Here is a 16,672-nt window from a genome sequence, read left to right as displayed (position 1 = left end):
CCTGTATGCGGATGACGCGGTTTTAATGGCCCGCACTCCCGTGGCTTTACAAAATTTGATAAAATCTTTTGAGTGCTTTATGTCTAGTCTAGACTTAAAAGTTAATTGCACTAAAACTTTTTCAATGAACTGTGGCACTAAATCTGGTAATCATGCAAAAAGAATGTTTTTAAATAACGTTCCATTGGAATCTACCTCTATCTTCCCATACCTTGGCGTACTGTTCCATGAAACTGGGGCATGGTCTCACGCGGTAAAGGCAAGAACTCTCCTGTTTCAAAAAACTACAATGGCCCTAATGAATTTTATTAAAAAACTGGGAAAGAAACCAATTAAGGAAATTTTAACTATTTATAAAGCTACATGTACCTCGGTTGCTATGTATGGCTCGGGCCTCTGGGGCCACACTAACATTGATCTACTTCAGAAAGCTGAGAATAGGTTTCTGAGACATGTTTTGAGAGTCCCCCAAAGTGTCGCAACCTATATTTGTCATTCTGAACTTGGCCTAAACTATATATCTGATTTGATCAGAATTCAACCTATTCTTCTGTGGCACAGGGTTTGGACAACTGATGAGTGCTCCCTGAATCGAGCCATCCTTCAGGATGTTATAAAACTGGAAAACGTGGACCGTTTAGATTGGCTAAACTACATCAAATCATTTTTTGCCAAAATTGGTCGCCAACACCACTTTGCAGATCCATCCTCAATGGAAGGTTTATCCAGGAATCTTCTGTCCAAACTATCCCTGGATTACCTTATAGAAAATAGAAGCCAAGAGGAATTGAAGAAAAAAACTGTGTCTCTGCATTTTTCCCTTCTAACGAGCAGTAGCCTGCAGCCTTACTTAACCTTGCCGATGTCTAATTATGAACGTTTTATCCTGACTCGTTTTAGATTGTCTATTGTTTTTAGATTATTGTCTTTTCCAGTTATGAATTCTTGGCCATCGAGCCTACCATTATGTCCGTGTGATGACTTCTCATCCCAGTCAGATATTCATATTCTGTTTTTCTGCACTTTTTATACCGTACCTCGTAAGACATATATTATTCCACTCCTTAAAGAATGGAAAATTAACAAATGTCGCTTGGCTTTCTTAGAGCTTCAGAGAATGGACACTGTTCTTACTGTTACCGCAGTTTTAACTTATTTAAAAAACGTTTTTAAACTTAGGAAATCACTGAGCCTAGATGTATTTTAAGTTTACCTTTCTCCCTTTTATATCTTCTTGTGTCTGTATTTAAATTGTAATTTAATGCTGTAACTTTCATGGTTTTTTGTCTTTAAAACCGAATAAAGTATTCTTGACTTGACTTGACTTGACTGTCTGCACATCAGGACTCTGTGCCAAAGTGGGAACTACACTACTCACGCAGCCTCCAGCTTGTAAGTAAGCTGGTTTCGGCATATTTGTTTAGATGTAATAAACGTGGCGTGAGGCCCGTTAAATTAAATGCCTGTCTTGTTGATTTTTACTAATTACTTACTTCATGCTATCTGAAGGGTTTTGTGAGAGCTGTTATGTGGACGCGTTTGACAAGCTAGTAGGGCAGTGGTCTTCAAACTTTTTGATGCCAAGACCCCCCATCAAAATGTATTAGGCGTAAGGACTCCCTCCCAAAAAAAACAATTCTAGAACCTGGTAGTCCTTATCATTGACAACCATAAATGTTCTCCAGAGAAACGGTCAATCTGTGGTTGCACCTCAGTACCAGTTTAACAGCAATAAACTACAAAAATGTGACCAGAGCAGCTTTCCAAAGAGCCTTTTACAGAGCGGCAACACCTGTTGCTGCTTTTTAGTAACTTTTAAACCTTTTGAGTAAATACATTTTTTTGTGTTAAAATTAGCAGATTATGCGGCAGATGATGGATTATGGTGCAAATGCGGCAAATTTATAATTATGCTAAAATTGCTGCGGCCGCACAATCACATAATTCCGGTGGCCCTTGGTATAATAGCTGTAATGCATGGGCTGCAACTTTATTGCACAGCATTAGAGGAAAACCATGCTATATTTAATGGGATGCTGACAGCTTGGCATTTACAGCTGCATGTAACTGGAGATAGCTGAACAAAATTCATCATAATTAAAACATACGTAAGTTTTTTAGGTCTTTCACCGTCAGGTAGCTACATAAAAAATAACGGGCAGTTTCAATGAATAATAAATACATTTGATAAGTTGTTACTCAGTGGGAAATGCAATATAATAAATTAGGAAACCTCTATTAGTTAATGCATTGCAAACGTCTGTGTGAAAGTAGAGCGCCACAGAATTAAATCGTGGTTGGTGCAGTTGAGAATAGCGACTTGTGTATTTTTAGTGCTATGAGGTCACAGCTTGCGACAGAAAGCACTGTGAATATTTAAGTTGCTATTTTATACTTGCATTATACACAGTATAAACAGACCTCTACAAAATGTGCAAAATGTTCTACGATAAAATGGTGCATCCAAATATATAGTGGCTGCTTCCAAAATATAGGGGCTTATTTATAAGCCCCTTGTGCTGCCGGTGCATCATTTTTTTATGACGCTCTGGTTGCGCAGTCAGCAGCCCCATATCTACGAGGTCACGCAAGGTCCCTTTGGGTGGCTTTTCATGGCCTCCTAGATATGGTGTAAGGCAACGCAGCGCAAGTTGGTGCGTTGTCTTACATTGCGTGGGGGGGGGGCATTCCATGGGTGTTGCAGTGTGTTTACCAATGGGTTGTGACACATTCCCAGATTTACAAGGATCTGTAAACCTGAGGATGGGTCAAAACTGCACCCTGCCCCAGGGGATGCGTAGCAAGGAGAAATATCTTTATTTCTCTTCAATTGTTTCCTCTTTCTCTTGCGCAGGAAGACGTGTCTTCTTGCACAAAACAATCCTGCCCTCAATGCAAACATTGGTGCAAGGGTGCCTGCATTGGCGCTAGGCACCAAATTGTGCGCCGGCAGAAAGGATAGGAGTGAACTGTATCTTCTAAATACAGTCCATTCCTGTACTTTTGAATTGGCATAGGGCAGTGCAGCAAAAATACTTGCAGAGCTGCCCTACACCATTTCATTGGAAATAAGACCCATAGATTTTAGTAATAACCAGACCCTATGTAATGCAATTTATTTTACATAACTGTCCCTTCAACACATTCTCAGGGATAGTAAGCACTATGTAAATACAGTAACTATTAAAAGCAAGCACTTCACAGCTCAGTAAACTCTGTGCACTACCACTCAAAGAAGCGATTTGATCAATTAATTGTAGCAGAACTCTCCTGTCCAGAGAAATCGAAGTTAGGCAGACCACTAAACACACCTTTTTGCCAGTGTGCTGGTAGCCTGAAAGAAATGCAAATGTGCACAACGAGTTAATCTGCAAATCCTTCACATTTGCAGATTAACTGGTTGTGCACATTTGCATTTCTTTCAGGCCAGCAATACACTCGTAGAAAGGTGTGTTTAGAAGTCTGTCTTGCTTTGATTTCCCAGCAGAGGAGAGTCCCTGAATAGCACTCCAGGGAAAACATGTTAACTACCGGAATCAACCTCCTGGCCCGTTTTCTTCAGCAAATGAAGACCGCGACCCCCTTCCCATGCCTCCAGGGCCCCCCTGGGGGTCGCGCCCCACAGATTGAATACCTCTGTCTAAGTAGGGTGATCTTGACAAAACAGTACAATCTGTTATCTCCAGGATATAAGTTGGATAAATAATTAGAAAGCGCAAACAAGCAGATTGATGATAAAATAAATGGCATGCAGCATTACTTGTGGGAAGCGGTGAGGAGTCTGCCTCAGGGTAGAGTTCTCAAACCACTACTGTGTAAAAATGTTTTTTAAACACCATTTAACTGAATAAAGGAAGGCAGTTAAAGTTTAGTGGGGGGCCGAGGGAGAAGTGGGATTCATGAAGTGGTAAAGCGGTTTACGTTTTTTTTGCACTAAATTAGTCTGCACATTTATTTTTGGGCTTCGATTAGCTGGGTAGCTCCAGTTTTGTTTGCAAGGCAGTACTTGCATGAAATTGAAGCAGGGGAAGGGGTGTTTTGGGCCTAGTTTTTTAGGTCTCGCCTATGCTAGCACATGCGCTGCCATGGCGAGACTTTTAGTATGTGGGCTTTAGAAAATGCTACCCCAAGCTTGCCTCAAGGTTGCGGTTACGCACGTGGGCGCGCGCTTATGAGCAGAGGCGCCATCTGGCTTTTCTCGTCATGCTCATTAAGTGCATCGCTCGCAGCGCGCGATCGCTATCACTTACGCGGCTGCGTCACTTTCACGGCCGCGCGGCCAATGCTTGTTGTAATTTGTTACTTTAGTAAGGTTAGAACAGTTAGAGTACCGGGGCTGTCGTATTAGAGTCAGTCTGTCTACAGTTTCTAGGTGTTCTAGGAGACTGCCACACATTTGCTACTCGCACGACCGGGCCGGCCAGAACTATGAGACTGTCTAACTACGGTTACCAGGCAGGCACAGAGGTTTCAACACGCCAGATAATGAGGCTCCTTATAGGCATTTAATCTGAAGCACAATCACTCTCGCCAGGGTCTCGTTTGAGGACGGATCTCTCCCACACGTACGGTGAGGCTATATGGGTGACTACTTAACGATTTAACTATCTTATAAAGCTGTGATTGAGGTGGTTATTACTTGTTCAATGCAGCGGTGACTTAGATTATTTAACTGGTGGTATGTTTGTAACCACGCATCTGCTCTAGGAGGTTAACTACCTCTGGCTAACGGCAATTACACGATCGGCTGACAACCGATGTCCAGTTTGGCGTATTTGAACTTCTGTCATCACCACAGATTACATTTCCAAGGTAGCCTGAGCGTTTACTCATGTGCGTGATGTGACGCTCATTACAGGCACCCGACTTGCGGTTCAATCACTTCCACAAGAGTCCTCGCAGAACACTTATTACTACATGCCAGGTGAAGGTTTGCAAGAGTGGCGGTCTTGGTTGTGACTATTTCCATAGTCTTTGCCTACCGTTTGTTGCGACTTGGCTGCCATTGACACTTGACAGCCATACTTTCCCTTTGTAGCGTGATGTGGTTAATTTTTCACAGCCATCTTTATAGCTAACACCATCTCACCCTACACTTTGTCTCATGAGACATGTATTTGGCCCAGCCATAACAATAATAATAGTGGTTCTGATTGACAAACTAAGATTATTACCCCATGGGAGATATAATTTTAATAAAGTCGGAGCTGTATGAGAGAACAACGGGCTCCCTACGGGAGTAACTTACAAAGCGCTCTTTGGACTCTGTCTCTCTACTAATGTATTTACATATAATTACAATCATTGACTCACTAGAGACAAGGTGTACATATCTGTCCATTGTGTTTTCTTTGTCCTTCATTTATGTTGTTATACCTCAATAGAGAGTTCTACGTGTGAAGAGACTCTGTGGATGGTAGAGTCGGACCTTATACACTGTCCTTGGGTAAAGTACCTATATCTTTGCGTGTATGTAGACACGTTTTTGAGGTGTTGGTGCACTCTGGTATTTTTAAATGTACCTTGTTGCATATGGTTGATATGTAGCTATTTGCGATTTCTTTGTAGGGCCATCTGACCCACTCATCAACTCGTTGCCACTGTGCACTGTTGGTCAAGATATAGGCCTGAGTATAATTTCGATATATTTTTGCACACAGTGAGCACAAGCACTTTAACACTGGTTAGCAGTGGTAAAGTGTAAAGAGTCCTAAGGCCAACAAAAATGAATTCCAGCGAACAGGCGGGGAGAAGGCAAAACAATTGGGGGTGACCATACAGAGAGGGCCAAGTCCAGCAAATTTCTTTAAAAATAGCACTGACAACTATTTTTTAGCCGTGCCTTAACTCTGTAAATAATTGGAATTAGTCTTGCTCCATATAATTGCACACACTTTATCAACCCTTATGATGAATGGTAGAGTTGGTCCAGCTCGTATGGAAACCTGAGACCTGCAGGGCATACTAAGAACTCAACAGTGAGCACTTCTATCATTCAGCTATCATACTGTGAATTAGTAAAGCATATTTTGGAAATTTATTTTACTGTTTTATACATTGTTATGTTGGAATTGTATTGGATCATGCAACTGCTTTCAGCAACTAAAATTTTGATCTCATTATCGAAAGTTGGAGCAGAGCAGCCAAATAGGTCCAGCAAAGTATGTACTACGATTCATTAATTCAACTTTATTTCGGTTCAATTGACTAGAGAAGTACACATTGCAAAAACATTATAAATGATTCTCAGTATTTTATTTGACTCGTCTTACAGATTCCATGTTGAAATAATGTTACACAATGAAACAGCCCTCCTAAATCATGGCTTTGGTTAAACATAACACATTAAAAAAAAAAAAGCATGAAAAATGCCATGGCATAAACCGTATATGCAGATGTGCAGAGTACAATAGGAAATTTATTCACCATTGCTGAGAGAGTGAAGGGGCATCATGACTAAGGCTCCCTGTTTTCCGTTTTTACTGATGTTTACAGATAAATACAGACAGAAATCCATTTATTTCCTTGTCTGTATTTATTTATAAATGTGGATAAAAACGGAAATTGGGTTGCTTTTTGAGTGATTCTAAATACACTCTACCATGATTGCCAGGCCAATAGCTGGGTGGATTGATAGGTAAGGGGTTAAGAAAGAAATTAAGGGGCATATCAACAACACCCGGCGATAATTATCGCTCAGCGCTCTTAGCGTGAGGATAATTATCGCCGGCTAGCGTGAATTTTTATCGCTGAGATAGCGTGCTATTAGCAACGCTTATCTCAATAGCGATAAAAATCCTCACGCTAACAGGCTAACGTGAGATTATCGCTGGAAACCCAGCGATAATCTCACGTTACCTTGTTGATAGGGACAGGCAAATTTAGCCATGATATCCTCCTTCCATAGGATATCATGGCTAAGTCTGAAAATTAGCAGACGTAAAAAAGCAGCGTTAACCACGGTTAGCGCTGCTTTTTTTGTCTCTAACAGGGTTAGCGATATTCTTGATAATAGGAGAAATGTCGCTTAGCGACATTTCCCCTATTATTTTACTCTGGAACGCCCCCTTTGCATCTCATTAGAGATGCAAGGGGAAGCGTAGAGTAAAAGGGTGCTAACATGCAAATTTGCGTGTTAGCACCCTGTTGTTGATAGGGTGCTAGTTTTATCTCTGCTTTTTTGGCTTTTAAAGCCAAAAAAGCAGAGATAAAACCCTTGTTGATATGCCCCATAGTTTAGTAAAGAGGCTTAAACAGCAGCAGATATGCACAAGTTTGATAATTAAATTTGCATGTTCATTTATAAGGGATTCTTTTGAGGGTGTTCATATACCTGAAACCGGCAAGCATGAGTGCTTATTTATCGGTTAAATAAATGTGGAAACATACCAGTTTCAGCTTCATGTTTTTCACAAACCTCCCCAATAAATTAAAATAAATATGGATAACTAAAGAGAAAATTAGCAAAAAATAAATATGGATAAATACAGGGGGAAATGTCAAAAAAATAAATACCTTAAAACCGGGAGCCCTAATCATGACTCACTCGAGGCGCTATTGGTCATGGCCTCTGCATGTACCTCTGGCTTATGAGACGGCTAAAAAGGTTTGACTTATCACAAGGGTTATTCAGTGTGATTTTATTTCAGTGCATCAATTTAAACCCCTATGTCCTGGTTCTGGTTAAATCATTTTGTTTTTAATTACTTTACATGACAAAACAGCATAGCATAAACCATATGCAGACCAACCTTGAGTACCTTTTTGGTATATATTGTAAAGGAACACGTATATGGAGTTAAGAATCGTAAATCTACTCTCACCTTTAAATATTTACCTTGATGGTGTTGTGATAATTTTGAAGGGTGATATTAAAGCACAATGTTATGGTATAAGAACAAGATGGTGTAGAAAGCAGACTATTATACTCTATTTAGTAGTATGGAAGTGTTTGTGTCTTGTATGTTTGGCTAGTGAATAGAAATTACCAGACTCAGAATTACCATAAGATTTATATTTGCTCTTTTAACTGGTAATACATGTGCTTTTGTGAAATTATATTGTTTACACACATGCAGCGCCTTGTTTTGGAGATTTTCTGTTATTAACTTCAATATGGAGTGTTTTTTTATGTTAACGATTTTTCGTACACGATATTTATATCAAAAACTATTTAGAGAACAACATCTCCGAACCATACCTCAGGCTCAAATATAGTGATACTCCTCCAGGCACAAGGCAGCAAAGTTATTTCTACTTCCCTGCATATTGCCATGGCTATGAAATTCCACAGCACTGGCCACTGGTTCAGCAGCTGAGCCTTGATTCATCTCCATGCCTAAATTTGGTACTTTGTACTTATCCACAGAAGTCAGGTTAACCTCACTGACATCTGACTGGTTAATCCTGTATTATCAAGGGTGAGTATTCCTCTCCAGGCTTCAGCACCAGTGGGCTGGACCCATTCCATGGACTATCCATCTTACTCTTAATGTATCTCTCTTCTGGCCCATGATGACTAAGCCTATAGGCTCCACACAGTACATACATTTCAAGCATAGGCAGTTCAAGACATGTTTCATTCACGTGGAACGTTTCCCATACATAACTTTTGTATTTTTCCCTTGTGAAAAAGTACTGGAAAGCTATTTTCTTACTTAAAGAAATTATTTTCCCAGACATAAATGTTTCAGTCTGCAACATAATAATGCTTGTTTCTCGTTGTTGTGGTTGATAAATGCAGGCTATTTTGTAATGCATGCCATACACCCAGTTTTTAAGCATTTGAAACATAGATCGGGCGCGCTCCTAAATTTAGATAGGCAAACGTAAACAAATCTTCACAATTTTCAGTGTTTGTCTCGCATAATTTACATTGCGCCTTTTAATGTTTTTACAGCACGCTGCCTTATGATTACACGCTGCGTACAGTTTACATATCTCCATGGAGGATATTCCTTTTCATTTGCATTTTTTCTGATTTTTCCAACAGTCCCCCCCACGAGTACAAATGCAAACGATTTGACATATAGGTGCCGCTGCACCAATGCAAACATTTGAAAGAATGTACTACTGATGGTGTCTGCCTTAAAAGACAGCAAATGTTCCAAGAGATTATTATATTTTGATATGATAAGGCTTTCTAAACACATTTGACCGATCAGTATATTCACTTGGACTTAAAGATATTATGTCTTCAGGTATTTAATTTCTTTAAAGTCCGGTTTGTTTATGTTTTATCAGTACCAACAACACACACAGCTCCAGGTTTAAAGTGGGAGGTAACTTATATCAAGGTCCTGATTTGCAAAAATTTTGCTTATATTAAGTGTCTTGTCCTGGCTTAAGACAATAGTTGAACAGTCTTGAGGATTTCATTGGTGGCTAAAACACGGCTTAAGACCAGTGCTTGATTTGAGCTGCTGGTTGCTGATGGGGGCCACCGGCACATCTTTTTGGGGACTGAAACACAGAAAAGGGAAAGACGAGGAAGAAAATGATGGAAAACGCTTACAGAGGAAGAAAGCAGGAACCAGCAAGAATGAGTAACAAGCATTGGCATAGCCAATAGGTCTCGCCTTTGGGTCCTTATAAGTGTTTAGTTATCCAGCACAATATCCTTGGTGTAACAACATTAACTGTTACATGGCTAAACACTTATAAGGTCCCAAAGGCGAGACTTATTGGCTATGCCAATGCTTGTCTGACCTTGTCGACGTGGTATTGTGTGTTTTGGGAACCAAAATTGTTGGTGTTCCCCCTGGCTGGGAGTGGGTTCTAAGGGTCGGGACTTTGAATAAGGAAATGAATGACTGAGATGACCTATATTTTATCTTTAGGGAAGTGTAACTGTGAACGCCAAGGCTGTACTGTACAAATGTGTGTGAAAGAAAAACAAATGCCACTTTGCTTTGTTATCGTTACTAAGATTTATCCAAAATATTAATTTGAACTCTTCACAAACTCATTGTCAGCATTTGAGTAAAATATTTCTAATATGCAGTCAGAAAGATGCTCGCATTTCCATTTTAGTGGTTCTTTTACTAGTTTATATTTATCTAATCTGCTAACTTTGCTTTTTAGTATTTACCGCGTATATTCTTTCCTTTGAAACTTGTTCTAATATAAGTCACTACGAGTCTCTTTTGCAGTAGTGTCTATCTCGCCAGCTAAATGAAATACTGCAAACCAAAACACTCATGTGTGTGCAAACATTATTTTAGACGAAATCCACCTCAAGATTTTTCTTGCTTTCAGTGTTATGTAATGTAAGAAAAATCTTGCCTTGGATTTGGGCTAAAATAATGTTTGCACACACAACCAATTACCGCCACTTTAATCGCTATAATCCCTCTGTGGCAGGATGGACTTGGCGGGCGTGACTGTCTACACAGCATGACTCTGTGCCAAAGTGTAAACTACACTACACACATCAAAGTATCGCTCGTCCGTGACCGCCTCAAGCACTGCTGGCCTCCAGTGCTGCTCCCTGCTGGGAGATGACATCCCACCAAAACAGAGGCTTGTTCGCCCAGACAGGCTGTTGGTCAGAGCTGAAGGCGCCTTTGAGTTTCACGACCTGTCACTTTACTCACTTATCTATCGAGTGCGGACATTGGTAGCATATACATGCCTGCACGAGACAGGATCCTGGACGCCAGGATCCTGTCTGATGCAGGCAGGTATATGCTACCAAATGTCCGCCCTGGATACAGAAAAAGAAGTAAAGGTGATAAGGTCATGGACAGAGTGCCAGCATTAGCGCTAATGGCGTGCGGGGCGACATTGTTTGTTGGTGCTCTTCCCTCCTCCTCCTCCTCCAGAAAACCCTGCTCCCCAGATACCCCCAGTACCACACTCCAACAGTGCTCCTCAGGAGAGCACTTCTCTCTTGTGCAAAAATTCTCCTCAGCCAAATACGCTGCATGCGTCGTACCTGAAATATTAAATGTGTATCAGCTCGAGTTCACTGGACTATGCACTCAGGTGTCTACTAACCATTATTCACCGCTGTTTCACCAGACTCTGGGTCCCTGAGTTCAGTTAGAGGTAACAATGTGTGGATTATGCTGTAAGTAAAGAAATGTTTGACCATGTTTGCAGACCAGTTAAGCAACTAGTGTTGGGGGGGCACATTAATGCAGTATAGTCCCAACACGATGTCGGGAAAAAATCCTTTAAGCAGTGCAAATCATTTAATCACCACATCTGCAACACAAGTGAGTCAAAAAGGTTTATTGTACATGCCAGGCTAATTCAGCTGGGAGAGTGATGTGCTAGGAGCGAAGCACAAGTCAGTCTCCACTTACATACACTTCAAGTCTACTTCTTATTATACTAATTTTGGCCTAGATCCATATTTAATACAATGTTCACAGTAGAAAAAGCTTCCTGCTTTTCCGTTCTGTCCCACCCAGATTACATACATTTATTTCAAGAACAGCTCTTTCCTGTGTTAGTGACTTCTCATGCCAAATTTACAGACTACAATGGAAAACATTCTTGCTGCTCTGAATTTCCTGTAAAATATCCCAAGCAGGACATTCTCAGCTCGAATACAATGAAGAGGAAAAAACACTTAAACCAGACCGCATTTAGACCTTTTTTTTTAAAGCAGGCTGTAGGCAATTGTGCAACTTTAACATGCACGTTTAAACAGCATTATACAGTTTTTCTGTCTTTACATAATATTTGACAGTTTGTGGGCAAGTGACAGTTAAAACTGAATAATTAGGTCCTAAATCTAAATTAGGGTTTTGATTCCTTTCATTTCCCTCTCTAGTCGATTCTTTAACTACTTCCTCACTACCCCTGTGCATTTCTTCCAATTCTATATTTTGCATCTCTTTATTTCTCATTATAGGGAACATACCTCTCCCACTTTAGCTGTAACCCTCTTTCAACATGCTAAAATAACCTGAAATAATAGGCACATCATTAGCAACAGAACTATTATAGGCAACAAGGCCTTAGACAACCCTGACATCCAGGACGGCACCCAATCAAACCAGCCAGTGAACCACTCATCTGAAGCACCCCCCTCTTTCTTCATCTGTGTATGCTAATTATGCGAAGTCATTATGGCCTGAGTTAGATTTCCTTCATCTTCATCATTTGCTGGTATGAAAGTACAGCATACTGAATTACATTTTTTACATACTCCTCCTTCGATTGCTGTCATTAAGTCCAAAACATATCTGTTTCCCATCACCATAAGTCTGATTGAACGCAACTCTTCTTAAATTGCATTAAAGCCATCTTCAGTAGCATTTATGGCTTTCATTAGCTCCCACCGGGTGATCTGAACCCAACGAGCAGTTGCTTTTGCTTGACACATAGGTATCAGCTCTTTCATTATCTCTGTTTTATCTGTCAAAATTTGCAAAATTTCAGGGGTTGTATCAAATCTGGTTGTATTAACTCTGGCAGTCATAGGACTAACATGCTTTGGCTGTAACTGTGCTTTTATCCTACACAAGAAAAGATGCAATAAACACTTTGTCATATTAACAGGCACTTCTTTAGGATACACTAAAGGGGGTGTTTCTATGGCATGAACATACATACATAACAACTATCATTTTGTGTATTGGTACCTATATCATGCATGCTTTTGTACCACAAATTATCAAGTAGAGAATCATGCAGAGGATGTATATCTGTTTAATTGAAAACAGCTCTACAAAAGCGTAATACTTCTTCCCTATGGGTGGGATCTTTTAGAACGGGATACAGTACTGAGACTGCTTTGTTAGAGGTATCGGAGACGATTAGGGAATCGGTGGACAGAGGCGAGGAGGCCATGTTAGTCCTCCTGGACCTGTCCGCTGCATTCGATACTGTGTCTCATGATATCCTGGTGACTAGGTTGCAGCAGTTGGGGATCGGAGGCACAGCCCTGGCCTGGATCAAATCATTTCTCACAGGGAGATCTCAAAGGGTACTTCTCCGTCCTTTTGAGTCAGAAGACAAACCCCTTCTTTGCGGGGTGCCTCAGTGCTCTGCCTTGAGCCCTCTTTTGTTTAACACGTATGTGGGCCCTCTTGCCAGGGTAGTCGAATCGTGGGGAGTCAGGGTGGTCTCTTATGCTGATGATACCCAGCTTATTTTTTCTTTCAGAGACCATTCTGACTCGCATTTTTCCAACTTTCGAAACTGCCTTGACAACATCTGCTCCTGGATGGCTTCCAATCATCTGGCCCTTAATACAGACAAAACCGAGGTGCTTTTCTTTAGTCAGAAACCAGCCCCCCCAGCCAACCTGTGGTGGCCTACGGTGCTGAACCCCCCCCCCCCAATCCAGTAGAGTCAGCCCGTAATCTCGGCTTCCTTTTCGATAACACCTTGTCTTGTAAAGCCCAGGTTAACAAAGTCACCGCAGCTTGCTTTGGCAAACTGCGCATGATTAGGAAGATCTTCCCTTACCTTCCCCAGACTTCCCGTAAAACTATTGTCCATGCTCTCATTACGGCACATTTGGACTACGCCAACAGCCTATATGCTGGAGCCCCCCTCTATCTCATTGACCGATTACAAACCGTTCAAAATGCGGCTGCCAGGCTTATTGGAAACATCCCTGCCCGCAACTCAGTCAAAGCATATCGGAAAGATTTACACTGGCTCCCTATCGCTCGTAGAGTTCAGTTTAAAATCCTTACCCTTGCCTTTCGAGCCATTCACGGAACTGGTCCATCCTACCTGAGCCAAAGACTCAAACTATCGAAGTCTGATAGAAACCTAAGGTCCAATAATCTACGTCTACTGGTTGTTCCCAGATTCAGGCTAGCCCGGAGCGGTGGCAGAACGTTCGGTGTGACGGCGGCTAAATTCTGGAACGACCTCCCTCTGGACCTTAGGTTTATCGAGTCTGAGAAGATCTTCAGACGCAAATTAAAAACTTGGCTGTTCACCCAACCTTGAGTAGGAGGGCTTCTGCTACACTGGGCTGGAGGGCAGGACCCGGGATGCCTCCTCTGGTGATATTCTTGCTCTCTCAGCGCCGGGACACCCCCGACGGGGGTAGCTGCGCGCTTTATAAGCTTCTTAAATAAATAAATAAATAAATTTTGCATCTACATAACACATAATACAATAGCAAATTATCAGAGTAATAATCATAACCACTGAACTCATTATTATACTATGAAAAATATCATTTAATTGTCTCTTCATTGTATAATTTGTTCTTGGACCATTGCCTCCTCCCCTCTCTGTGGGAGTGAGGCCAAAAATTGAATAATGTCCGTTACGTGCACCCAGTTCCGCATCCCCTCCACTTTTACTGCTGTTGGCATGCTCTGTTTTACTTGGTAGGGGCCTAGAAACTTGGGATCCTTCCATGTTCTCACAAACTTGTGCACGAAGACCCAGGAACCGATGCTGATGGCTGTAGACAAGGGCAGGGGTGGTGCAGTACTGTTGGCCTGTTGCAGCTGAGCCTGTTTAGAATAAACCTGTACAGCTTTTGTTAAGGCAGACATGTATGCATTCATTTCTTGCCAAACACTTTCTGATGCAGACTTAGTATCAGAACGCATGATTTGATTTTGTTTAAAAGAAAAATGAGAATGCCTACCTGTTACGACTTGGTCAGGGGTCAAATGATAATCTTTTGAAGGGGCATTTCTCAATGCATACAGAGCAAGGGGAAGGCAGTAAAGCCAATTCTTTTTCAGTATCTCACACATTTTTGACACTTTGCTTTTCAATAAGCCATTCATCCTCTCAACAATTCCATTACTCTCTGGGTGGTAAACTGAGGTGAACTGGTGTTCCACTCCTAATAGTGTAGTAATTTGCTGAAATACTGTGTTAGCAAAGTGTTTTCCATTATCGCTGCGTATCGCCACCGGAACCCCCCACCTAGGTATGACCTCTCTCACCAGGAATTTGGCTGCCTGGTCAGCATCACACCTGGAGCAGGGTCCTGCTTCAATCCATCGCGAAAATGGACACACCACTACTAACAAATACCTATATCCATTACACTTTTGTATCATATCTACAAAATCTATGTGTAACTCTATGAAAGGACCTATTGGTCTTGGAATGGAGGATGAAGGCATTTTTTTTTTTTTTTGAAAGACCTTTATTTAGAGATACAAGTACACAGCTGACAGCCTACAACCCTGCGGGCCGGCCGCGGAGGATATATCTTATATGTCGCTAAATCACACAGCCCTTTGCCGTCAACCCGGGGGTACGGCGGCGTTAATGGATGCGATTGTACCAAGTTTTAAAGAAGGATATTGCAGGTCTCAATTTCTCTTGAAACAACTAAACAGTAAAGACTTGGTGCCTCGAACAGGCATAAAGGTGTGGAACGATCAAACTCCCCCCCCCCCCCCCCCACCCCCTTAACGTCAACACTGTGTGTACCGCATGCATTCCACGTCCCGGGGCTGTGGCCTCCGCGTCCCTCTCCTAGCATTTAGAGCAACAAGATCGGTGGAATTCGGATGAAGGCATTTTAGTGACCTCTTATTAGAGTACTGACAACACACATGACATGAAGCTAGAAATACATCAACTAATGGTCCTTGATTTAGGGATAAACCAGCTTTTATTCAATTCATTCATCATTACTCTTTTAGAATTGTGTGTTGGTAAATTAAGTTGTCGAAGGGCTGTTATAAGTAGTGACTGAGGCATTATAACTTTACCTGAAGTTGCTGATCTATAAAGAAGATCTGGAAATCCAGTCACTCCCCCCCTTGATTTCCAGAGATCTTTCACATGTTGCAGTGCTGCTGCATTTTGAATGTCTAATAATGCCTCTGTAGAAATATTCTCCTAGTGTTGTATCTCAACCTCATCATCTGCATCTAAAGTGTGCATACTGCATGTTTTCATTGCATATAAACTAGCTTCCTTTGCTGCTGTATCAGCAGCTTCATTTTCCTTAGACACCAAATATATTCCTTTTGTGAGTGCCTGGCACTTAACCACTGCTACTTGACATGGTATTTGCAATGCAGCAATAAGGTCAGCTAAAAGATGTTGGTGCGCTACTGGTGTCCCATCAGATTTAAGAAATCCTCGCCTTTCCCATCTCTTCAGCCCTGAGTGAACTGTGGAAGCTACATATGCTGAATCAGTGTATATTGTTACTGGCTGACCCTGACAAGCCTGTAGGGCCGTTATCAATGCTTTTAATTCAGCCACTTGGGCTGAGTCTTGGGATGGCAAGGGTAAGAGGTGCAATGTGTGTAAGATATAATCAGTAGGTGTACCAATATCCTCAACAACAGCTGCACCTGTATGTCTTTTACCTGTCTCCTGGTCTATCCATGAGGAACCATCAATAAACAATTGTCGGCCATCAGACAAGGGGTCCTCATGTGCAAGGTGATCGTCCTCCTCCAATGATGCACTACAGTCATGATCAGTGGGCTCTAGTGGGTGCACTAAAAAAGTTGCAGGATTGACTGAGTGTACTTGCTCAATGCAGATAGAAGGGTTTGACAGTATTACTTCATAACCTGTTGCTTTTTGAGTGGTCAGTGTACTTTTACTTTTCTGCAGGACAGCAAATGGAGAGTGCTCAACATACAATGTTACAGGGCATCCTGCTGTAATAGTACTACTTTTTTCTACTGCAAAAGCTGCTGCTGCAAGCGCTCGCTCACAAGGAAAGTGACCCTTCATTACTGGATCTAATAGTCCACTAAAA

General features: G+C 41.5%; 1 protein-coding gene across 3 annotated transcripts in view; it reads left to right on the top strand.

Moving 5' to 3' along the window:
• Nucleotides 1-16,672, top strand: part of LOC146805553 (nucleoside hydrolase-like) — a 229,136-nt gene that overhangs the window by 75,946 nt on the left and 136,518 nt on the right. The window contains exon 2 of one of the 3 annotated variants that reach the window (XM_085622810.1): nt 1,306-1,392. The exons of 1 other annotated variant lie outside the window; for it this stretch is intronic. The gene's annotated coding sequence lies outside the window, so the exon portion shown is untranslated. The remainder of the gene's footprint in view (nt 1-1,305; nt 1,393-16,672) is intronic. One more of the 3 variants, XM_085622811.1, reaches the window with a different exon arrangement.

The sequence above is a fragment of the Triturus cristatus genome, chromosome 8 (assembly GCF_964204655.1).
Source record: "Triturus cristatus chromosome 8, aTriCri1.1, whole genome shotgun sequence".
Taxonomy (NCBI): domain Eukaryota; kingdom Metazoa; phylum Chordata; class Amphibia; order Caudata; family Salamandridae; genus Triturus; species Triturus cristatus.
The sequence above is the reverse complement of the archived record's forward strand: the minus strand, read 5'-3'. Positions and strand labels throughout refer to the sequence as shown.